This window comes from Anser anser (genome assembly GCF_964211835.1).
Source record: "Anser anser genome assembly, chromosome: 3".
NCBI lineage: Eukaryota > Metazoa > Chordata > Aves > Anseriformes > Anatidae > Anser > Anser anser.
This window is the reverse complement of record NC_139722.1, coordinates 93,283,159-93,309,715: the sequence shown is the minus strand read 5'-3', so window position 1 is coordinate 93,309,715 and position 26,557 is coordinate 93,283,159. Positions and strand designations below refer to the sequence as shown.

Here is a 26,557-nt window from a genome sequence, read left to right as displayed (position 1 = left end):
AGTGTTTAGATACCACAGTGATAAATCATGCAAATAAGTAAGTACATAAATAGCAATGACATTTCTAATGTACTTACCCGGGGATCACCAACGGCCATGCAAACGTGAATGCCAGCTACACATCCATCACCCAGGCAAAAAGATGGGCCAGTATTAGTAGCTTCACGTAGAGCCGGGCACACTGAAGTGCAGAGGCTGAGGATCTGGCACGGCTCCGTGCCAAGGGGTTTATTTTCAGTGACAGCAAAGCTCAAGGTTCCACTGGGGTCAACTAGCAGCAGACAAGCTCTGGAGCGCAAATGCCCCTGTAGAAAGCTTTCCTAGAGCAAGGAGCAAGAGCTCTGTACCTGCCTGCTGAAGGTAGGACCTCCAGTCCATCGCTGAAGACTGGAGGAGGGCCCAGCCAAAGCTGCTTGGGAGTGCTCGATGTTACACTGTAGTACAGGTTGTCTTTATAGCCTGGGCATAATAGAAAATGATGGGAAGCAGCTATGTCACTCAGAGCAGCCTTGAAACAGCTCTGTATTTCACCGGAGGCCACCAGAATAATGGAAGAGTTCTCCCCCTGAGTGAAGGAACAGGATGACTGAAAAATAGGCCATGTGAAGAGGACGTGGCAGAACAGAAAGAAAGCCACAGTAACCCTAAATTCTCTTCTAACCACGGTGAATGCAAGTCTTCATTTACATTCAGCCAGCAGCAAAGATGAAAAAAGTGTTACTTTGCATCAGCCCGCATTTACTGGCCCGTACTTCCCAGCTATTTGTCCACGCCCTCAGCACAAGCACAATTTACACCACAGTAAATATAGGCAGTGAAACAAAAATTCAGACACTTTCCTTTGATAAACTTTTCACAGGAAAAAAAAAAAGGCAAAACTGTGACAGCCTTTTAAGAATTTATCAAGGGAAAAGTGATGGTCTCTCTGTGTAGCCATGTTCCTCACAAGAAAAATCAGCTTTCAGAATGCTCATCTGCAGTACGAGAAAAGATGAAGCCTGTCCCTGCTCTCCCACTTTCCTTTCTGTTCCATACCCCGACCCTATAGACTCAGGCAAAGCTCAGATACATATGAATCTTCTTACCTAGAAACCATCACTCTTCCATCATATCTAAGTTCTGGGTTGAACACATTTGTATACAGCAAATAATACAGCTTTCTATAATGTGTTCGTTGTTGTCTTCACTTTCCTTCTGCATTTCTTTCCATTCCTTTACATACACAGCTTCTTTCCTTAAGTATTAGAAGAGCCCAGCAGAGCCCCAGCACCTTAACTTTCTAGCACTTCCAAAACCTTCAGCGCTCTGCTTAGTGGTGAGCTGAGCCAGACCTTTTTCTATGATGCCAAGTAACCTTTGGGGTTTTATCCCAGTTCTTTCATCGATTTGTGCAAGGTTTGTGCAAGTGAGTATTTTTGTGTCAGCTGTCCCCACCGCAGAAATAACAGCTCAGTTCTGTATCATGATGAATTAGTGCCTCAAGTCACAAGAGGCCATGAATCTACTGGAGAGCAAGAATTCCCATGGGATGGTGTCTGCTTACATGCAGTTTTCTTACCAGTGAGCTAGTGGGCAGCTTCACCTCCTAATTTTTGATACTGTCTATTTCTGATAGTTCCTATCTATGAACAGGTCTCTACAGTCAATCCTTTACTTGGAAAATGAAATGGAAGAACTGAAAAAGATAGCTTTCAGCAACCTTCTGCCCACCAGAAATACCAACATGGTTTCTCTTTGCTATCATTTTTCTTTTCTGTGAGCATTCATCACGTTGACACAGTGCATATGACTGAAAAAAATTCTGGGTGGACTCTGTACTGTTGGTGTTGAGTCATTTACACCACCCTCAGCAACCACCAAGTGAAATGGTTGTGTAAACCTCCTCCTGGGACCTTTGTAAATGATGTCAAGTGAACTGGTGTTCAACAGCAGTGAGGCATCCTGTACTTTGTACTTTCTCATGTATTTTAGGCATATTGGCCTTTAAGGAATCAATGAGCATTTTGGGTCAACTCAGGATATTCTATGATTCAATGATAAGCGTATACATTAGGCACATTCAGGCTTTTTGGTACATACAGTATAATTTTCCCATATTTCTAGGCAGTAATCATATTCATATTTAGGGCTGTATCAAATAATTCCATAAGCTCCTGTGAGGTCAAAGCTTGTCTTAAATAACAGAATAGCAGGTACAAAAATCCATTTATTTGGAATTTATGAATGTTGGATAAGGTTATAAAATTGCTATATCATGGGAAGGCTCAGGATATAATGAATCTGCAATTTGCTACCACAGCTGGTGTCACGTAACTCCCTGAAAACAGAAAAATCTAAGTGAGTCACTGACATGAACAGTTTTCCTTATAAATAGGACTGTCTTAGAAAATATGTATGGCTGCCATTGCACCCAGTGGTAAGAACTGGGGGTGAGTCACAGAAAAATCCCAGCAAAAGAGAAGGAACAAAGAGCAGGAAGTGGCTTTTGAAAACACGGATGTTAAGGGTTCAAAGGAGCACACTTTGACTGAGGGAAGTCTTTCGCTATTGTAGAGAACTGTAATAGAAATGCTAAGACTGATACGAATGGGAATTGCCTGGGTGTGGAAGTACCAGAAGGGACACAAGGTAGGAAAAAGACTGGAGGAATGGCAAGTCTTGTTGGCATCTAGATGAACAGGTCATTTTTTTGTTGTTTTGTTGTTGTTGTTGTTTTTGTGCAGCTTCTCAGGACACCCTTGTTGAGAGAACAAAGGGTGGTAAATCCTGATTCATCACAGAGCTGGGCCAGGATGGAGAGATTCATCAGTGCCAGCTCCAAAAGAATACAAAAAGGTGCATACAAAACCAGAAGATGATTACCCATCTGTAAAGAACACAGAGGTGAGGAAGACTCAGTCACTGATGTCCTTGTCCTGTGCATCACTGCAAGGAATCCTAGCCAGGCTGCCTGAACACGTTTTTGGTGCCCACGTATTGGACAGACTACCTCAACACCTGCACACGCAGGGCTGTGCCTGACTGCTCAGCAGGTTGCCTGGACACGTGCATCCTGGTGCTTGAGAGACTGGAAGTGTGAATGAATGATATCTGTTTGGTTTCAGGTTTTGATTTTACAATAAAATCACCTTCCTCTCCCATAGGATCTGGCATTGAGGTGCTACACTGTCAATAGAGGGTCGCAAAATTTCTACACTATTTCTGAAAATTTGGATCACATGGCTTTATGGTTTGAAATGAGCTCCTGGTTTAAACTTTTGTGTGCGTGTTTGTTTGAGTTCACGAAGTGATTTATATTTAAAAAGATCAAAAGAGAAAGTTAGATCATTAATTGCATTTACAGTTACTGGTTTAGAGAACTCTTAAGCAATCCCCAGAGGTGATACCAAGTACTGTAGCTATCCAATAAGGTAATAAGAATGAACCCAATTCAAGTTGTTAAGCCTCTGTGGTTTTATTAAAGCTGAGAATGACCCATAGCCACCAAAATGCTGCAAAATACCGTTTGCTGAGATAATAGAGAGGGGTTCTCTGTGCGTCCTTGTGGCTTAAAGTGATGGCAGAAACTGTCTTATTCAAACACAGATCGTCGATGTTGGTATTTCATTGTGGACATCGGAGTGAGTGTTGAAGGCAGTGCCCACCAAGTGAACATTTTGATTTTTTTTAGTACTACGTAAGAAATCCATATGTTAACAGAAACCAAAGAGCCTGGTCTCACTCTTGGGTAAATATTATATATGTGTGTATGTATATACATATATACATATATACATATATACATATATACATATATACATATATACATATATACATATATACATATATACATATATACATACCTTGTCTTTTTAATCTGTCATAAAATATGGTTGGTTATTACACTACAGTCTTCTGGCATTGTAAATGGGATTTAAAAAGAGAACTGACATAAATCATCTCATCCTTTCTATTAACCTCTTGTTGTCTCTGCTGGATGTCAGATTTGTTGCAGTGGGTATTACACAAGCTTCAGAACCACAGCACTTCGCAACTACAGCACCTCAGCTTGGCTTTTGCTTATTCCACTAGCTCCTTTAGTTGTCTATAGACAAGTCATCTACACCAAAGTTTCAAAATCACCCACCTAACACTGGCATCACACTGTCAGTAATGCTCTGCTACCTCTTTACGACCTTTAATCCAAAGTAACAAGCTCAAATTCAGCTTTGCCTAAGCAGAGCTCTGATGTTGGCAGAGAGCTCACTTTTGTGCTGCAGGAGGGCTCAGTCGCGTTATTCAATTGCACGCTCTTGTATCAGAGTGTGTATGTAAGAGAGAGCGTGTATCACAATAAAGGTCAGAGAATCTAAAAGTAGCTGTCCCCATTAAAGTAATTATTTTCCTGACACTCTTTTATAAGTTGGCACTGTTAAAGGCATCCCTACTTGGGTGCCAACATACAGACAGACCTTCCCAGAAGAAACATACACTCCTCAGAAGTCTGGGGACTAATGTGCACCTCAGTTGCTGCCCAGAATGACAGCTCATGCACCAGACCAGGATGACCTCTTGCTGTTTACAAACAGCAAACCCAAACCCAGCATGGAGTCTAAAACTGGTAGTTTTTTTTCTGCAGTTGCATCAAAGCAGGAAACAATAACAAAGACCAGCTGCAGCATAAGAAAGCTAACAGGCAGGGCTCTGAGGCTTCACTCCTTAAAATGCCAAAAACTCCTTTAAAAAGAACCTAATCAAATAATTTAAACTGTGTCCAAATCTGTTCATTTGTACAACAGATCCTGATTCAAAGCTCATTTATCTCAAAACAGTAAAGTATCAGTATGTTCTGGATTCACTACAATTTTTTAAATGAAAGATAATGTCACTTTAACCAAATACTTTGTGCATGTGTGTGAGAGATGTTTATATGGGCTAAAAAATTTGAGCTCTTGTATGCAAAATTTCATAGAATCACAGAATCACAGAATGGTTTGGGTTGGAAGGGACCTTAAAGATCACCTAATTCCAACCCCCTGCCATGGGCAGGGACACCTCCCACCAGATCAGGCTGCTCAAAACCCCAGCCAGCCTGGCCTTGAACACCTCCAGAGATGGGGCATCCACAGCTCCAGCATACAGAGGAGATCAGGAGCACAGCTGGTATGCACTGAGCCTTGGATAGTCTCTGCTTCAGAAGACCTTAAGAAGCAGAGCACAAATTACTCTAGCCCTGAGGATGCTCTGGCTCACAGTAAGAGTTGTTGCGGCCCCTGCAGGACTCCCGGGTATGAATCCAAACGTAACTTCACATACTTTTGCTTCCCTGCCTGCAGTCGTTCCCCTCTTGCCTGAAGTGCAGGAACCAAGTAACTGAGCATCAGATCCATTATATCCTTGTTCAGCACTAGGCTATGGAAGCCCAATTTATTTATTTTTTCCATCCTACAAATATATAAATCAAAACGGTCCTGCTGGCTGTTGAGGATTTTATTGCATATCACAGCCACTAGTCATGTGATTCCATTATTACACTTTCGTTTCAAGCTTTGAGCTCTCATACCTACTAAAACTCCAGAGCAGAACATGAAGCCCAGAAAACAGATGACAATTTGAAGATCTTTGAGGTTCTTACTTGCTTGGAAAAAAATAAAAATATATCAATATGAGTTTTAAGCCAGTCATCATTTTGAAATCTGAGTCATCTGAGCCATGATTTCTGAATATTTGGACTTAGCAAGGGTGAGGAAACTATTATTTTTGTAGCACTAAAGATGTTGTGGTCCTGAACACAGCTTGGGTGTATATTCTGTTCTTCAAGAAGTATCCCGTGTAAGGGAAAGGAAGAAGAAACAAACAAAAACAAACACAGTGCAGTGGTGGCTGCCCCTTTTTAGCTGTATTTTGTGGAATGTGTTATAACAATAGCGGTTATCACTGCAGACGTTGCAACAGTCTCAGGGAGGCACTAAGTCTGAAGTCCTATCTTTGTATCAGTTTGTCAGTGTATTTTTTTCCTTCATCTTTCATTTTAATATATATTCTTTACAATTCAGTTTGTGCTTTGCTCCCTTCTTCTGTCCTACTACCTCTGAACACTGCAGAGCCTCAGGACCGTACCAGAGAGATCATTTCTGTATGAAATAAAGTGGTTCAATAAATCTGGAGTCATAGCTGACCAAAAATATCCCGTTTCCTTTCTGTGGGTACATTCGCAGACTGCACTCTCAGCACATAACTTCTAAAATTTCTGTTCTTTACCTCAGCTTGCTCAAACTGCAGGGTAAGGGGACATCTCTTGACTATCACAGAAGTGCTCACTGCACTGTGGTTTTTGATAAAGACAAAAATGGAGAAATTCCATAAATGCTGCCAAACAGACTGCTGCTACCGAAGGCACACATTGTGGTTAAAGCCACTGTTTTCTCGCTAGCTCTGTGTTATACTTTTAAGTACATGTTCTTTTCTTTTCTTCTTAATAACTGCTTAATCAGAAGGTCTTAAAACAGTGACAATCCTGAATCAGAAGACTGGATAGTCTGTGAGAGTTTCAGCAGATGCTAAGGAGACAAATGGTCAAACACTGCAGTGAAAATTTAAGTGAGGGGAGTGAGTGCACCACCTGCTTTCAAAATTTTTGCTAAGCAACTGGATCAGATAATTAGTTAATAACAAGCAGATGCAGATCTCATGATAATCAAAAAATCCTGAGAACAAGTACAGTTTTAGAAACCAGAGGCTTCCCAGTGTTACTGCTTTCCACCTTACCTATAAATATGCACTGGACATACCATCTGTGGATATCCCAAGAAACAGAGACGCCCTGGGACCCAGTTATAGACTGTCATTGATTTTCCTGTACTTTTCTCTGCCATGTCCCTTTCAAATGGTAGCAATTTTTCAAATGTAGCAGTTACCTGCTTCAATTTGCAAGGACAGAAATTTGGCTACTTACTTCATTGCCCTCAATCACTGCCAGACACTAATGTAAGAATTGGATGAGGACAAATGTCTTCTAGTTTAAAAATATCTGTTTTCTGATGAGACTGGTATTTCCACTGAATGTGCTCTTTTTTGAATTTTTTAAAGGCTTCCAGAATTCCAAAAGCAAAAATCCTTGAATTATAAATGGAACAAACAGAATTTTCCAAAAGAACCTATGCAAGAAATGTGCATTTTGTCTTCCCAAGATAGTATTTCCACCTCAGTCTAAGAATAATTGTAACAGATTTTGAAATGCCAGCTTCAGTCACTTCCTCTGGTGATAAGGCATGGAGCGGGGAGTATGTGGAACACCATCTCCCACATAGTTAACATTTCTTTTCCAGCGATTAGAGAATGCACAGCTGAAGCCTAGTGTGATGTGTAAAAAGGGAGTTGATAATTATTAGTACTGCCTGAGGAAACTCCTGACTTGACAAAGACTGCGTGCATAATCCTAACCATTTTGGTTATTTTTGGACCCTAGTCCTTGACCTCAGCAACCGTTCTTTTCCTCTCTGGTTGACTCCAATGAAGTTCATCTGTGAGGCGCCTGTAAAGCATGGAGTCCATGCAATGAATGCATCTGCCAGGGCCAGTTTTGGGTGCAGAGCTTTGGGAGCTGCAAACAATCTTCGAGCAGTGCAGTGACTGGCTGTGTTGGCCAATATAGCGTAGAAGGCAAAGACTGGTTTGATTATTTACACCCAACCAGAGCAGAAGCATTTTGTATGGTGCCTCAGGGACACAAGGAGATACAAGTTAGTGGTTTATTTATGTGATACGATGTGCATAGTACATACTGGAAGTAACACCACTGGAGTTGTAACTAACAAGCAATGTTCTCATGCATTATCAAGGTATGTATATTTATAAACTAGAAACATAGATGCCTTTTCATTTACTGACATTTCTCTTTGGCCACCCTTAACAGTTGTATTAGGATCAGGGCCTAGGAATCTGCATGTTTCCCTGTCAGTGGGAAAATCTGCTTATATACATACAAAGCCATCTGCCTTTCATGAAATTTTGCAAACCCCAATTTGTAATTTGTATAGCTGGAGTTATGCAAGTTGCTAGCACAGCTTTGGTGTGTTGCTTTGTGATATTCACCTTGCTTCTCATGGTCTTTCAGTTCAGAATGGGGAACAGTGCAAACACGACAGCAAAAGGAAATAGTGTGAGCAAAACTGCCTAGGTTTTTGGAGGAACCCACTGCAAACACTGGGAGGATAATGACTTTTCTGTCCTTTGGTGTGATTAAGCACATAAACATTCTGGGTTAAAGAGCACATTGGTAACTCAGATGTTCTGGTATTTCAAGCTGTGGGATATATGCCAGTTTAAATCCAGACAGCCAGGGATAAATATCAAGGCTTATTTTAATACAGAAGCCACACAGGATTAAAGGAAATACTTGCTTTTCTTCTCATACAGAGAGGGTGAAAATAACTCGTGGAGACCTCAAATTTATGTATTATTTAAGTCCGGTTCTGATGCTGCTAAGTAGAGCCTTCTGGTGGCTGTCTGCATAAAGGTGACCTTAACCTAGAGGGAGTACCCCAAGGTGTTTAATCTCGCCACTGCTAAGACGTGTGAGAGAACTGAAAGCGATTCTAAGAACAGATTTATAGCACCAGCAAGAACCTGATTAAATTCTCCAATAATTCTCCAACGTTTCTTGGCAAAACCCTCAATCCAAATATTTTATGTAAGTATTTCTTAAGCTCCAGTATTACGTTTTATAAAAGGTATATGTATTATTTAAATGTCTTCCACAAGGCTGTTTAAATCTTTCTTCCAACCTAACCCCTTTAATCAAGGTGTGGTGTTTTTTTTTTCTTTTTAATTAAACCTTTACATTGGGATTACACACTTCAATGCATATTTTACATCCTAAATCACTGTCTTTCTACAGTCCTCCTGAGTATGACCCAGACTGCAGGAGACTGGCATGCTGGAGTTGTTGCTGGAGCCCGCACACAGCAGATGTACACAAACTCCACTACTTCACAGTGGCTGCTTCTACAACAGTGTAGGTTAAACTCCCATGAAGGTCAATAGCACCACTGTTATTAGCAAGACAAAACCTTTGCCTCAAATAGTCTGGATTCAACAATATCAATTATGATACTCTAGGTTGACTTCTTCCAAAGGACTGACCAAATAAAGTAACCCAGGAATTCCTATTTAAAGCCCATGGCTCTCCTTTGAAATACAGTTAAACTTCAAGGAAGGCATCCTCTTTTGACAGGGACTATGAACTGCAGGGGATCCAGTACCCCCAATAGCTAACTATTCTTCTCTGCCAAAAACACGCAGCTACAGCCTCAACTACAGCAAGACTTTCAGATACCTATGAAAGGCTACAACTATCACTTTTATTTTTTGGAGTCTTCCTCCCCACCTGACTGTGGGGTTTACTGCCAGTCTATTGCCTACACAAAGACAGGCTGCTTGTATATTTTTTTTTTACCCCTTAGATTATATTTTGACCAGCAATGACACTGAATCTGGGAGTTCTGGGACTGAGGGAGCAGAAAGAGTGCATTCATGGCTGTGAACAGCAACGCGCTGCATTCAAACTACCTTTCCAGTTAGCACTGCCCTCTGCTTTTGTGGATCAAGAACATCCAAGGTCTGCAGGAAGCAAGCAGGAAGGAAGACTCCACATATGTTCTATCCCCAACCTTCTCATCAGCAGAGAAAACGGTCACAGGCTAGTTCCTAACAGAGGCAAGAGCGCAGGTTCAGAGCACTGCTGCAGGTCTGGGGGACAGAAAAATGCCACACTTAATATTCACTGAGGCGTTTCAATGATTTAGTTAAAAATACAGCATGACACTGCTCAAGCACAGCACAGCTATCTGTGTATGTGCATGTTCTGTGCTAGTAGGGGGAGCTCCATCAGGATTCGAATGGACACGCAGTTAAACCAGTGCAACATCAGCCTTCTAACGAAACTGGTACATTTCCACTGGTTTTGAGATCACACTGCCTTGTCTGCATCCTCATTTACACCTGCCTGAAAAAGGTATCTACCGAATCAGCAGCAGGGATACTTAGCAGACAAAAAATTAACAAGGCGACTGCAAAATCAAGGTTAACATGACTAATGCTTTAGTGCCTTTCCTGGTAAGTTTCTTTTTTTTTTTTTTTTTAAAAAAAAAAAAAAAAAGGAAATGGCAGGGACTATAGGTCAGTGTGATTCATCTCAGACTCCGAGTATAGGGGTAATTGCTTTTGTGGCATGTTTCTGCTTCCATCCAGGTTTCCTAACTAAGCAAATTCTTTGTGTAAATAATCTCATCAAATGACACAGGGCCAAATGCTAGTCCAGCCTGTACTCTATGCAGGATGCCAGCAGTTCTAGGACACTGTATCTGTGGATCCCTGTGAGCCAGAAATCCTGTTCAAGAGCCCACATGACTACCACCATCTGACTAAGCACTGTGAAGGTCCTTGCTGTTTCCTCCAGTGTAACAGCACTGGAGTGACCCTGGGAGGCCAGGGTACCCTGGAGTCAGGCCTGCCAGAACAGTTGACTCCTACCCAGCTCAGCAAGCTACAGCCCCCAAGAGGTGTCAGCCTGAAAGAGACAGACACCACTCAGAGGACGCAGTATTTCCTGGATTCACCCCTTGAAACATGAAAGGGATTTTGCTTCATCTGGGACACACCCCTACAGTGCGTAGGCTCTGCAATTGCTCTGGGGTTCCCTATTATGAGAAGCGTCAAGCTATGGAAAGCAGAAGGCAGGAGGTGGGGGAAAATGGGCATCTATTTCATTAATTCTGTCAGATCTCCTGCCAAACATGCTATGCCTGAAAAATCTAATTCCTGTTCTTTACTCGTTCAGGATCTCCCACCTGTGGCACAGGCATGGAAAAGTGTATGTTCCACAGACAGTTAGCTGTGAATAAGCAGGGATCATATTTATCTGAGTACTCTACTTCCTGAGCAACCCCAATAGCCTGTCCCCGGTGGAGTTTAAGTTCTTGTCTCCTGTCCCTCTTTATCGTCAGGAACAGGTGGTCCAGCACACCTGTAGGTTTGGAAGTAAAGAGAGGCCACAGTGTCACTCATGGACATACGACTGGAGCTTGAATCTGTCACAGTCCACTTGTTTGTCAACTATATTCTGATACCTAAAGGAAACATTATCCTGTGCTTCATAAGAACAAGCTTATTTGCTCAGGCTTTTTATATGAGGGATGACTGAAATGCTGTCTGCTTTTGTTATTCTGCAAGGCAGGAAATCTGCAGTCTATCACTGAAATTATAGAAAGCCCCACATTTGCTGTGTATATGTTATGTAAGAGTTACTATTCTGGGCTGTGCTAAATTTAAAAGAGAAATCTATCAGGGACTCCTACCAGCAACTTGGGCATTTAGATATTCAGGAGGATCTCCTCCTTTGATTAGGCAGATTGTGAGTAGAAAAGCAGAGTTTAGCAGCTTAATTTAATTCCCGGTTCAAGTCAAAAGAGAAAATTGCAAAGCCCTAGACAAATTGCCCATGATACTGTCATCTAATCTACTCCCTGAATAAAATTTCATTTACAGCAAGACATAACACTTACAAGGGTGCATATCCTGAAACCCTTGTATAATAAATTAAGTTTTCCTCCTTGACTGGCTGTAGAAGGTCAGGTGTGTAGTCAAATAAAAACAAAGGTGGTCTATACTCAAGCCACGTGGCCTTATTTCTAACTTGTAAAAATGAGCTTTTGTCACTCCTGAATGTCCATGGCTTAAGTGGGGCTCACACAGAGGCCTTGGACTGCTTTACCCCATTAAAACTGATTTCTAAATAGTGTCAAGTGAAAACAGCAAAGTATGCATTAGGTTTCTTGATGCTTTCACCCCAGCATCATTATAATAAATAATAGCAATTATTTGATAACTAGTTAATTTAACAGTACTAACAGAAAAAAAAAAAAAAAAAGCTGAACACTAAGAGGCAGATTTCCAAATATTTAGAGGCACTTAAATGAACAGCATATACCCACTGAAATGTAGATGTTCATGTTCATAACATTGTGAATACAGAGTACTTCTCTGAAAATCTTTCATCCAATGAAATGAGACATTTGAAGTCTAAATAACACTTATTAAAAGGTTTTAGTGAGAAGATGGATAAAAGGGGACTACCTAAAGGAAGACAGGTGACAAACCTGAAAGTGAACGTTGCTACTTTATTATTTACCCCTACACCAGGCTCATCTCATCTTTCAGTTCAAACCCAGCTTTGGAAAGTACGTAAGCCCTCAAAAAGTGTGTGAACTTTCTCTGCAGTGTTTATCTGAGCCACTTGTCTGTTGGTTCTGTCTGGCAGCAGGGGAGACCAGTTCAAAACTGGGGATAAATTGACTTTCTCCGCCAGTTTCTGAGTGAGAGCACTATCACCACCTTTTTAGGTGAAACCGGTCAGTCGTTTTTTTTCCCAAATGCTTACTTGCAATTCAGTTTTTACTAGAAAACACATTATCGCAAGCCAGGCAACAGGTGAAAATATGTACTAGAGAATATTAATTATTGATGAAATGTGGAAACTGTATTTTCAGCCATGTTCACATAAAAGGAGTTAGGTGAAGGCTCACCCCGAACAGGAATAATGCTTATTTAACACCACAATATTTTTACCTGTTCAGCAGCTAGTGAGAGGCAGTCCTGTGCGGCTGATGTGGTTTCCACTGGAAAGGTCCTTCCTGATATGCTGGGACGGAGCTGGGGCTCAGGAGGACACCCACAAACCCCACTGCTGGGGATTTGGTGGAGCTGCCACCCCTGTTGGGCTGGCAGCTCTCCTCACTGCTGCTGTGTGTGCAGCGGCGTGCGCCCAGCAGACAGGCTTCAGAGGGGGGCTGCTGTCGCAGTTGTTCCCTCACTTTCTGCATCGAGAAGCACTTTGAAATGCTTTTACTTCTTTTCACAACAGAGAGGGCAATGGTCTCAGCAGCCAGCCCAGTTTCCAGGGCCTGGCCGCGGCACAGCCCGTCCTGGCACCAGCCCACAGACACCACAAGATGGCGCCGTGCCCGGCTATACGGCTCCAAGATGGCGGCCGCGCCCGAGGCGGGTGGTGGACAGTGACGCCGGGGTTATCCACTCCAGTATGGATGAACATCTTCACTTTTAGACTGGCAGGCTTCCCCTCTGCCGTTGAAAAGCTTCCTGACTGAAAGTGCTGGCTGAGAGTATCTCAGAGCCGTGGATATGAAAGCCTGGGCAGGGGTGGGACAGGAGGTAATGACATAGCCATGGATGACTGATGTGTAGTCACAGCAACCGCTTTCAGATCCCCAGGAAAATATCGAGGCCGAACATAAGGCGTGGGGAACTGCCACAACAATGGAGGAAGATGGGCTTGACAGGCTGTAAAGACCGGAGGGAGGCTGGAGCAGCGTGCATGCCTCAGGAGGTCACCATAGGCCCCTTTCTCTGCCCACACCCCATGGCCTCCAACCTTTTTCACCAGGGCCTTGCCAGTAGCACCTGTCAGTTGAACACTCTACACAGAAAAAGACAAGAAACTAGCTGGTTTTCTGCCCTGGAAGCTTAGAAAGGAAAAAAGGACCCCCAAAAGCAAAACCAAAATACTCCCCTGATATCCTGCAGCATCGCAGAGCCAGAACCCTCAGAGGTGGTCTCAAGACCTGAGGAGGGAAGGTAAGAATCATATGAAGGTTTCAGCAAAGTCATTTAACAGGTCAGCATCAAAGCAGGGCACAAGCAACAGGCCAACGAGCTGCTGGCTCTTTCAGGAACATTAACACTATAGCTGTGATAATTAAAATAATGGTTACCACATCTAGTCAGACCTTTTCAAGCAAAGGCTTTCCTGGATCTGAAACCAAAACACAACTGAAACTCATTTTATCAAAAGCAGAGAAATTCCATCCTGGTCCAATACGCTGTCAACATTAAGAAGAAATGAATCTTACTGATCTGAAGTATTACTACTGCAGTTGGTAGATTAGAGTAACTGTGACATGTTTCAATTCAAAGAGAAGATAAGCAACATAATGCAAAATAAAAGAGGGCTAGAGAGGAGTAACTGTACAGAAAAATCTTTTTGTCTATTTAACCACATTGAAGCCATACTGAAAAGTTTCAGGTCTGTTTTCTAGGAATAGTTGTAAGTTGGAGATTTATTAGTGAGAAAACTCTAAAAAATGCAAAAATCTCTGCACTTTTAAAACACTTTCCATTGGGATAACTCAGCAAGAAATTACTATTGTCATTTCATGCATGGTGTAACATGCCAGGAGGTCAGCATGAAAGCAGGGATTTTAATTTAACTTTTAGAACTTTTAACTTTCAGGCAGCCCCAGCTTTGGTTCCTGTGTAACAGTGCTATGATAGAAAATTATCCCTATAGGGCTGATTACATCTATGTAAATTTCCAGGGTGGGTTGCCCTTCATGCTGAGTGGTGTTCAGCTGTCTAGAGAGCATCTTGTTTCTTCCTCCAAGAACCCTTTTGGGACTTGCATGATCCAAAGTCTACACAAAAAGGAATGGGCAGGTTTATGGGGACACTGAGTACCCTTGGAAAATCCCCAGTAAATGAAATGCCATTCCAGGCTGTTCCATTGTTCTGGCAAGTCCTTAGCCCCTAGGACTCCTGTAAAAAAGTCAGAAGCTCTGACATGCCTCCTGCAAAATCATCTTGCCAGAGCATCTAGAGCCGCTTCTTGGGCAGAGGCAGGGCAGAGACAACCTCCTTATTGCTGCAGTATCCTCCCACAGATCCCTGGAGGACATCTGAGCTTGCAGCAGCCTCATTGTTTGTGTGGTAATCCTGTGAACAGATCATTGAGGCATTTCTTCCCTCTATGGCCCCTCCTGCAGATTTTTCATTGGGAAGTGATGATCTAAGCTCATGTGACTCATGATTCAATATTTTTACCCTAACAGCAACTGTAGGGTGCTTCCCAAGAGGATAAAAGAGTTTTGCGTAATTGCCACTGTTGAGAAGCTGCTTAATAGTCCGTACGTAGTATATCTGTGGGTCCAAATTCAGGTTTCTCCTTTAAGTAATTCACAAACTAGCCTTCTGTAAATGCCTTTTGCTTATTCAAGTGCTAGCGCTGCCCTCATCACTGGGGGAGGAGGGGAGAAAGCAGAAATATGAGGTCATGTTCTAGTCACATGGCTGCTGCAGCATCTGTCAACTGTGATACAATTACTAACCCATAACTGTGCATTTATGACATTCAAACCTGCTCAGTGAAGTCTCTCCTCCTCCTCTGGTGCCTGAGCTCTTTCTGCACTTAGGGATCATCTTAAAAGTTGTCTAAACAAACCAGTACCATGAATCACAAAGCATACATTTTGGCAGTTGTTTATTATACTGAATATTGCAATATACCAGGAAAATCACATTCTGAGAATTTGGTTAATTAAATCCTTTCCCTGTTGAAAGCTTCAAGGCAGTCTCCTGGGTGGGACTGCTTGGAGTGGTGAATTTAACCTCTCTGCTTCGGGAGAGCTCTGAGCCTGCTAGGCTGAGCAGGAGTAAATGCAGTCTCCTTCCTAGAGGAACTGGGATTTGAGACTTTTATTCCAAATTATCTGGCAGAATAATTCTCACCTTAGCTGCAGTGTGGCTTCATAGGTGGATATCATTGGACAGAGTAATATTTTTTTTCATTGACTATTTTACGATGACAAGAATAGCCAGATCTGCTGCAGGTTTTGTCAGGAGGTACAGCAGCACACCGGTGTTTTCTATCACTTGCAGCCTCCTTTTTGTATCACAGACTCAAAAGCACTGCAAGCACAGTGTGAATAGATTCCCATCCTTTGAGTTTCCATTTAACATGTTTATAAAAAGTAAGGGAAGATTCCTATATTGTGAGCTATGGCAGAGAAGAATACGTGTTTACTAGGAAACCCCCTAATTATTAGAATCTTACGTATATTTCACTGTTTAGGGTCCAACAATATCCTGTTGGTTCCAAGTGCCGTATTCACCAGAAATGCATGAATCAGTATGTATAAGTTCCTGTACGACACAGATCAATAGCCATACAAAGCATTAGCCAAATGCAGAATTTTAAAGCAAAATACAAAAACATTTGTGCTACTCCAGAGTTCAGTGAGATTGACATTGTATCATCAACAGGGTGCAAGAGCTGATGCTCAGGGAATGTTTCTCCCTGTCGTGTTTCTTCTCCTAGAACTTTATGGCAGCTTTTGGCAAACAAAGTTTAGCAGTTTACTGAGTTGAAAGTTGCATTTGGACAATTGTACTTAATAGCTAAGGATGGGACCACCCTCCACAAATCTTTTCAACCTTTTAAAGCCCATTTATCTATTTTTGCTGCCACAACAACTGATGGCTATGAGTTCCGCAACAGTAGTATACAGTGCTAAAGCAATTGTTTTCTGCTCATTTAAAACCTGCTGCCTGATAATTTCTTTACATTCCAGTTCACATCAGTCCACGTCTATCTCATATATTAAGCAACATAAAACTATTAGTTACATTTTAGGAATTGCATGCTGATACATATACTTACAGTCTTCACACTCAGCAAAGAGTCAGAGAGAAAAGTAATCGAGATGTAGAACTGATGGAAAGGACTAGGATCTTTGCCTGCAGCATTTAGGCTGTCTCTGACATTGGTATTGGTGATGTGAGAGAACAGCTGTGTTTTGTAGCTACCTCACAATACCAGCCACATACCCCCAGTGGACTGAAGAAATCCAGTAAAAGGGGAACACAAAATCTCTAAAGCTCTTCTAGGTGTTGATTCAAAGGAGTGAACAACAGAGAGGAAAAAAAAAAAAAAAAAAGGCACCAATTCCCTCTCAAGGCTTTGAATCCCTTCTGCTTCTGGAAGCCGAGTGGAGATAAAGGTGCTCAGCCCTAAACTCCTTCCCATATTCTCTAGTTTGAAGGAAGGAAGATGCTTATGCAGGTAGCAGTGAGCTGAGAGTTAGGACAGGCTATTAGTCACAAGTAGATGAACATACTGAAGTGCCTGGAGGATGTGTTGGGCAATAATGGTTCTGGATGGCAATTGCACTCGCTGGGAAATGTGTGATCCCTGAGTAATTGTTACAGGGCCTACAAAAATTGGCAGAGGCTAATTGATTAAGATAATATATAAGGGAAAGGTTTCTCTGAATGCTGCCAAGGGAGGATTTGAACAGGCCTTGAATACAATTTGCTAGCAAAACCCTTAGTGACTAGCGCAGCCCTGATACCAGTATCAACAGCAGCTAGAATGAGACCATCCTTTACAGAGCCAAATTTGAATCAGATAAAGCCTCATCCAATACCTGAGTGTTTAAATTAGAAAACGTGGTATACGTGTGATGTTTGCAACCAGCAGTGGACAGGAATTACATCACATTGCTTGGCAGAAACTGGAAGTACCTGCCTGCAGGCACTTGCTATACAAGAGAATTCAGGAAAAAATGATAGCAGAAGATGAGGAGGGCTTTCATACTCGGGGCTAGGCATGCTGCCTGTGGCGTGTGTGAAATGAAGCATGCAAGCTGAAGTCACTTTCTAATGAATTAAGAAGTGGTGTCAGGCCCATCTTCTCACTTTGGCCTCTAAGTGCCATTCAGGCTGCAGGCTGCGAGTTCTCACTGTGTCGGCTCTAACGGTTCAGTGTGTCCTCTTCTGTCCTCTGTTTTCGTCCTTGTTGCTTCAGTCTTTTCTCTTGCTTTCTGCACCCCTGTAACAGCTAGGTTTTATTCAGACTGAAATCTCCACGAAGAAGGCAGCACCTTACTATAGACCACAATACAACAGAGCCTCCAGCTGCAGCAGTCTCCAAGAGTTGCTTTGCTATGAATGCATTTGTTTGTGTATGTCTGCTTCTCCATTTATAAATAAGACGTACAATGAGAGAGATTTCCAGATGCAAGAAATTCTCTGAGAGCTTCCTTAATAGAAAAAGCATTCGATGCTTGAAAGAGCATAGTAACAAGTTGGCACTGCATCTAAGCCTTTTATAACAGTTTAATTCACACCCTCTCTCCAAATGTAAATTAATCCAGACTGGGAAATGTTGGAAATCTGAAGCAATGTATGTAATTTAGCACTAGTCTTGGGGTGGGGAAGGAAGCATAATAGAAACTATCCTCTCAAACCCTTGTGAGAGCATTACGGCACTTTTTTTCAACCCTTCTAGTCTTGAGGGTAACCATGCCACTAACCCCAAACACTTGAAATGAAGAATCAGACCCCAAAATTCAATCCTCAGACCTGCTGAAAGTTCTTCTAGTGCTTGAAGCTTTACAGTTCCCATCTCCACCTTTTCTTCACAATCACGAGGGCAGAAATTTTAATGAAACCAAAGTAAGGTGGGACTCATGGAATTACAACACCACAGCATAGATTTTGGGGAAGAATAAACCTCTGTAGATTCTTAATACAAACAATAAGATAGAAGAATATAATTCTTGAAAAAAAAAAAAAAAAACACCTTACTGTGCATGTATAGGAATAACATACACATATAGACCCAGTCAGGTTTGGAAATGCTTTGTTCAATTTGCAGTCTAGCATGGCTGCAATTTTTTGAACCAAGTTTTCCCCTGTAATGATGGCTCTTTAAAAACCAGGCCATATCCCATTAAAATGTTCTCAGGCATACCCTAGCAGAGCACAAAGGCTGGCTTCCTGCAGGCAGTCAGACAGGTGGCAGGGCACTTACACAAAAGCTGTCATTAGCATGAACACTCCTTTTCTGGTTCTGCTAGAGCCTTCTACATTTAACTCTTTTCCATCCCTTTTCTTGGAAGTATCACTGGATCAGGCCCCTAACCTAGGATTTGCCTGGGAGGCAAGTAGGTATTTGTACAGATGATGCAAATGAGGTTGAAGGTGTTTGGGTTACTACAGATCGCCGTTCAAGGAATGTGCAACGTAGCAAAGGACTGATTCACTGTGCCTGCAAAAGAAGTAAATTAATGATGATAGCAGTAATTCTATCATCCTTTTGTTAATGCAACACCATTGCTCATAAACTCACAGAATTGACTTCCGCGTATCTATGCCACGTGCAGTTCAACCGACTTAAAATGAGTTTTTTAACTCAAAGTTGTCCGTGATTTTGGAGTACTTCTTAAGATCACTTACAATTATGCAATGTTACTATGTTAGGTGTAGGGTGGCTTATTTTTCTTTTCTCTGATGCCTTTACTGGGTGGACTGTTATGTCTGCAAATATTCACGTCCTTAAGTTCCTGTCTGTCTCTGGGTTTCTCATGGTCAGTAAGACACTACAGATCCACACACAAGGAAGCAGCAACTTCTGTATCTTTTCCAGCTAAAGGGCAGCACACGCAGTACAGTTCCTCTGTCTGACAACATTAAGTAGTTTTCTACTGTTTTCTCGGTTTGCATGAAGCAAGATGACCAGTAAGGGAACTGTGATTTGTCTGGAGCCAGCAGACAAATCTAAAACAACTCACCAAGCTTGAAATTCAGAAGATTTACAGCCATTATTCCCAGCATTTTGGCAGTCACTCTAGCAAATGAATGATCATATTACTTATTTTTGGGAGAGGAATGGGGCACAACTTGGAACATATGTGAAGATGTTCAGTTTCATTTAAGAATGTGTTCATTTTAAAAGAAGCTCATTTTGACTCAGGAAAAAACAGCTCTCTGAAAATATTTTGTCTGGTTCCAATCACACATAATTACTGGTTGCCACAGAAATCTTCCTTTCGGGCGTGTTGGAGTTGTTTGTGCCTGAAATCATTTTGTCCATCTCTTGCACTGCTCTACAGCACAAAGGCTGTGTCAAATTTATTTCAATGGCAAGACCTTCTTTGTTCAGATTCCTTCACTGACCAAATTGAGACATCAATGAAGCTGATGCAACTGGGCTGACTCATACCAGCACTGATTTTTTTTCAAACTATTGCTACAAGGTAAGATCTAGATCAGGTTTATCTCTCTTGTTTGTGCCCAGCATCAACTGTCTCTTTCCATAGTGATTTAATGGGTGGTGAACTTGGTCGCAGCGCACTCCTGCATATTCTTACTTATCCTTAGCTCAGTGTTTTCTGACTGCCTTTGAAAACAGAACCCATAAAAGCACTAAAGAAAACAGTAAAACAGTGGTAAACCCCACCTGGTATAAAAGAGCCAGTCAGCAAGAAAATGTTGAAAACCAAACCACCAGCCCCCACACACTGAAGGAAAAAAAAAACACTCTGCCTTTCCCTCATACATCTGGTTCTTACTAGAAACCTCAGGACTCCAGTAACTTCAGCTTCTCTTTTTGTTCATGAATCATGGACCAATAAATTGCAAAGACGCCTGCGTAAGTCATATTTTGAGGATCAAGGAAAGAGCGAATTTCAGGTCCTTCATACAAACATCTCCCCTTACTAATTGGCGAAAACCCTTAATTAAAGCAGAGCTGGGACTTCCTAACAGTAGCTAGGGCCATTAAAAAATATCAGCTTCAGCAAAATTCAGAGTTTTGGAAGCCAGGTAACACAGCGCTTAGGTCAACCTTCAGGCAAACTTTTTTTTTCCTTCCTGGGAGCTGGCAGCAGGGATGAGGAACTGGCAGTATTTACTCAGCTCAGTGCTGCTGTGTCAAATAGTAGCAGACTGGGTAAACTGTGCTAGCAGGATATATGGGAGGCCATGCTTCGCAGCTAGAGCCCCAGCCCCACAGCACTCATCACTTCTGTGGGTGGGAACAAAAAACCAACATGTACATATACTCCCTGAGATAACCACCGTCTGCCTCTCGCTGCTGAGCTCTGTACGTTGTCAGCACTGGGACACAGGGACATTTTAGGCACTGCCGCTCGGGCAAAGTAGGAAAAATATTCTGTGGGCTTAATAATATATATGGGACCATAGATTGTTACCTGGTGTCTAGCAGGAAAGAGAAAGTTTAATTATTATGGAATTATTTCTAAGAAATTGGGTCAGTGTATCTATGTAAAGGAAGTGTCAGTGTAAATGCAGTGCGCTTTCCCACAGGGAAGGTGTGCCTGTGCCATAACAGTTATATACTTTGTTCTCAGAAAGATGCTTACTGGAACAGTGAATTATTTCCATTGCAGATATGTTGAGGCATTGCTATAAAGATTGATGTTCATACTGCTCTATTATGCTCTGTATTTTCTGGTTTCTCAGAGGTTTGAAACATGCTGAACTCGACTTTATGGAAACAAGTGAACAATCTTAACCATACATTATTAAATATTTTCTGCAAAGCAGTGTTTCTAGCAGAGACACATTTTTCGTAGATCTTAGAGGTTCTTTGGGTGCTTGTAGTTACCACTGCAACAACAGCACTACTGAAATGAGTAAAGGGAACTCTGTGATTGCCAGGCCCTGCTCTCTCTCTTGTACTGGGAGAGGTGTTACTACCACTTGCTGAAATACTTGGAAGGTGAAGTTTCTGCCAGCGTGATGAGAGAATCTTCAGAAATGATGGCTTCACATTGATTACAACAAACACCTAAGAAGAAAACGACAAGTGTCTCCTCTTCTATCTTCCCTCCATTTCCTATCAGGATATACATAACCCTTCCTGAGAAAATTTCTAGCGCTCTCTTCTCTTCCAGCCCTATGAAGCCATTAGCATCTTATAAGCTATTAGCACTTAGAGTTTCTCTTTGCTCTCTGATACTCTGCTGTTGCAGGCATGCTTCACAGCAAACAGCTTACATATAGTATGTTAGATTCCCCCAACTCTGGATTTCTGTCCTCAGATCTATTTTGGATTCCTTTCAGCATTCTCCACATGCCAAATTACATGACAAGTTGTGGAAGAGGACTGCCAGGGAAGGACTTACTTTTTCCCTTCCTGCACAGGGCAGGTTCAGCTCCTAGAGCAGGACTGAGTGGGGTGACTGCAAGGTTCCCCACCTTTCCATTCAGTTCTCCCCTTCTCTGCCATCCAGCCCCACTTCCCAATATCCCATCCACCACCATTCTTTACCTCCACATGACACTAGACATTACAAGCCATGGAAGGAGTCAGTATTCCCTACATAAATCCTGTCCCATTCACGTAACAAGAATACTTTTTCTGGTCTTTAACACGGAGACAAGGTTCAAGACCTTGGTTCATTCTCCTTTTTGGTACACTGTGGTACATAATAGCCATGCTAGACTACTCAGTTTTGAGCACTGGAATGAGTCAGAGGTGTATATTTCTTAGCAACAGTGAAAGGGATGCTCCGATACTATGGTGATTATGGAATCATATAGGTAGCATGAAAAGAGGATGCTAAGCGCTTAGAGGAAGCGCTCGTTTGCTTAGTCCTCTCTTCTGTGCCTTGCAATGGTGGTGACTGTAGATGTACAAAAACCCCACCGTGAGATGGATTTTATTTCCAACAAAATATCTGGTGAACCGCAAGTAATTGTCACTACGTCAGCCTGAGGAAGGGAATTGCTTCCTTTTGACACTTAGCCCCGTGCTAAATAGCTGAGAAGCGATTTATTCTGTTCAGGCCACTTTGCTGAATAGGGAATAGCACCAGAAGAGCTCAGTCCCGATCCATGGTACCTAGTCATTTTGAGGTATCTAAGGCAATGAAAACCACCCGAACAGCTGACTGGGTGCTAATGTAACACAAAGGGGTGCTCACCTGGAAAGGAGAGTGGGTGGCCATAACGTGGAAACTGATGTCAGCAGTAGCTTAGCTAGCTAATCTCTGCAGAACACTGACCCAGTGAAGTTCTTCCTTTCAGAGGATGAAACGGGTGTCTGAAGGGTGTCTCAACCCCTAGCTCACTGCTTCTGTGCCGTGTCCAGACCATCTGTGTTAGGATCTTAACTCTTGCCTAAATACACTGCTTAGAATGATGTAATATCCCCTTTAAGGTCACTTTTATCTCCCTTCTTACAAAAGAATTCGTTCATTAGCATTGCTGCTGAGTTGTCCTTGATTTTAGTCAAGAGGCATTCCTTCTGACAGGAGATCCATTATCTTCACTGCTTCTGCTAGATGGATAGTGTATTTGATAGTCACTTAAATGCTGCCATTTGGAGCTGCAAACAAATCCAAGGAGCTGAGTATCTCATGAGTGCCTTTGCATGGAAGACAGTGAGAGAGGAACACAGGGTCTCTGCTTCCTGATTCTCAAACTGTGGGAAGACCAACTGTATCAATCCATACGTGAGATCTTTGCAGAACCTTGCTCTCCCTGTTGGGGCCCTCCTCTTGTGATTTGCAGCACGTAGGAATGGTTTGGGCACTAATTAGGAATGCAACCTGAAATTTTTAAAATCCCTTTAAAAACTTTTGGGAAAAAAAAAAAGGGGATGATTGAAATGTTTAATGAGGTCACTTTTTCATTTATCTTACACTATATTCTAACATTATGATAAATTAAATTGAAACCGTAACTATTTAGAAATGGAAATGTTTTGATCTAAAATTATAAAATCTGGATGCTTTGAAGCTGCTGGAACATTTTTCTGCTTCTCCTGAAACATCTTCATGGAATTCACGTGATTTCAGAAAGTGTTCACCTCAAAGGAGCTGTCTTTTCAGAGAAAAGGGTTCCTCTGATATATTTTCTTTGACCATCTTTAAAGCTTAACGTTATTAAGAAAAAGCACGTAGACTAGTGATTGTGACACTTTCCAGTGTCCAGTGCCAAATTTATTTTTAAAACATTGTATCTCACTCTCAGCAATGGGCTCTAGTTTTGGCCCTGGTGCCACTGTTTCCCTGCTGGTAAGACACATATAATGGCACTTTCATAAAGTTAATGACTGACTCCTATCTCAGTTACATCCATGCAAAGTGGAAGGAAATCATTTAGGGTGGCTAATAAGGTATCACAAACTGTAATAGCATAACAGGATAAGATTAGATAATTCAAGAGACCTGTGCAGGGGCTTTACATATAACGGAGCACACTTGTTTGCTCCCTGAAGAGAACAAGTGATGTTTTCACTGCTCGTGTCTTTTGGTCCCATTCCAGTAAAAGGACTGCCACAAGTACTGGAAAGAGCAAGTGTGCTCGAACAGATGACTACAGCTGATGGCCTAAAACATGTCATCCTGTTTTATTCTGATTTTATAGACTGCGTGCCTTCTGCATGGAGACTGTCACCGTATTCGTGAAAAATGTCATGAGGGAAGCAAGCACGCAGTTGGGACTCTTTAAACTGAGAGGAAATTAGTATCACTGCTCTTGTAAATTAAGAAAAAAAAATCGGAGGTGATATAGATGCTGACATTCCAAAAGAATTGTATCTGCAGCTGTTGAGCTACCTATCCATTTTTAGCACAGTAGAAATATGTAATGTTTCCTCTGTATTAGCTCTATACAACAATCTCTGCATTACCTAATGTTGGATAGACAAGCAAAACTTAATGATCTGATTCATAAATTGCAGAAATGGTGTTCTCACCGTTTATGATGTCAATAAATCATTCAGACTGAAATACGGGCTTGTGTTACATCCATTCTGGTATTACCTTCTGCTGCTTACACCACTGAGAGCTCTGTTTGAAAATGAGAGATTGATTGGTCTGAAAGATGATAGGCTGCAAACAGGACATTCAGATGACATTGCCCTTTCTACTGACTTTCACAAAGACTTTACATTTCTTGTAAGCCTGTAAGTATTGTAGAGAATCTTAAACCATGGCTCCAATCTTGCAAACACAGACATGCCTAAAAAAGTGCATCCTCCAATTGACTTTTGTGGGACTAATATGAGCGTTACTCACATATCATTTGGAGCTACTGCTGGGACCTGGCATTTTCTGGGATGCTTCTTCAAATACTGGCTTCGTTCATGAAGCCTTTTCACCCACCGTGGGAAGACATTCACCTCTGTGGTGAGATGTCACCATTAGTGGCGTATGACATTTTGGTGGCAAAGTGAGACATAGTGGTTTATCTAGCAGGATCACCAAGAGGATCTGGATGGAGAAATGCTGGAGTGTACTCACAACAGAGAGTGGCAGCACAATTGACGAATATAACAATTTTGTGTAAATTTAGAGATGAATTTAGAGATATGTTAATAATTCAGGTGGACAGATTTATCTTTATAAAATTTGTTGAGTTTAGCCAGGTTAACACTTACTCCCTGGTTCCATAGACCAAATAGGTTTTTGTTTTGTTTGTTTTGTTTGTTGTTGTTGTTGTTTCTTTTTCTTTTTTTTTTTTTCTGCTTACAAAGGCCTGGTTCCATCTCTTTTTCCCACTGCTGCTAATTCACACGAAGGACATTCTGATTCTACGTGGTCTCATCCCATGTTCTCATTTCCAGAAGTTTGTATACCCCAGAAATTGCTTTCCAATACATATTTATCTTCTGTCATCTAGCTGCATGGTCAACTATGGGATTTCCATTGATTTCTTTCCTCACAGACTTCCCATAGTTTATTGGATCTTCTCTGCACGTCTCCTTCCATTACTGACCTGAATGTTTGGAATAGGCCTTACTCCTAAAGGTAGTCTAGCTCTGCTTCTTCCTCACAGTAAGTGCTCTGCCTCACACATATAGAGAGGTCTTACTGAAGTCCTAGAAAGTAAAATTTAAATTCCTAATACATAAGACTTTTTAGACTCATATGAAGTAACTGTTCAGTTCATAAGTTGGAACTAGTCAAAAACTGTCCTTAGAAATAAAAGTTTTCATGAAAAATTAGATTTCTCAGAAATCCTCCTTACTGAATTGCAGTGGGTACTTGCAGAAAAACATCTGCAAAGGGTGAAAAGCAAGTACAAGAAACACTCTGTGGGTGATACAGCCTGAGCATTTAAAATTGTAGCGTCCTACGGGAGATTTCATAGCGCTGTGTTGGCCTTGGGGCTCTTAGGAAGTTGTATGAGGTTCCACTCCTGCAGACATACTACTCCCCGTGACTGTGTTGTGTGGCGAGGAGACCCAAGGCAAGCGTTTTAGTTTACCAGCTCCATATCTTCATTTGCTCTAAATATTTAGTGCAGACTAATTGGCCAGCCACAGTCTGCGAGATGGAGGAATGGATGAGACTCATTTGGCTGAGATTGTGCAAGTGCAGAATGATGATTACAGGATTTGTGAAGCAACACTGGCAATTATGCAAGCACCAGGACAGAGGAAGTACACTTCCCATTGACTGCGCAGCTTGGGGCGCCGCTGCCCAGGGCTGTGGGTGCGGGGAGCTCCCGAACCTCCACTTTACATCGCACGTGCAGTGAGAAGGAAGCAGGCGACACCTGGGCCACCGAGTATGTCATGAAATCATAGCATCATTGAGGTTGGAAAAGGCCTTCAAGATCAGCTGGCCTAACCATCCCCCTGCATGGTTTCAGCTCCCTCGTGGGTACCTCTACAGGGTGCTGAGAGGTGGTGTGAGTCGGATCACTGTCATGGCATTTTCATGGGCCCGTTTCCCGAATCCATCCTGAGATGGCTGCTGGTGCAGGACATACCCGCACGCTGGGCAGAGCTGCTCTCTGGGAGGCAGGTGCACCGAGTCCTGTGCCGGAGATACTGGCTTTCACGCCTAGCTGACATTTTCCAGAGGAATGAAGAAACCCCTCCTGGCGTAAGGCTGGGGCAGCCTCCGTCCGCTCAGGGCTTGCTTGGGGTGAGGCTCTGGGCGCATGAGGAGATCGCGGCTGGGGC

The 26,557-nt window shown here is 42.2% G+C and overlaps 1 protein-coding gene across 2 annotated transcripts in view; it reads right to left on the bottom strand.

Moving 5' to 3' along the window:
* Nucleotides 1-26,347, bottom strand: part of TMEM247 (transmembrane protein 247) — a 96,194-nt gene extending 69,847 nt beyond the window's left edge. Inside the window, exon 1 of one of the 2 annotated variants that reach the window (XR_014582813.1) lies at nucleotides 1,086-26,347. The gene's annotated coding sequence lies outside the window, so the exon portion shown is untranslated. The remainder of the gene's footprint in view (nucleotides 1-1,085) is intronic. The other variant, XR_014582814.1, reaches the window with a different exon arrangement.
* Between the last annotated feature and the right edge of the window lie 210 nt (nucleotides 26,348-26,557).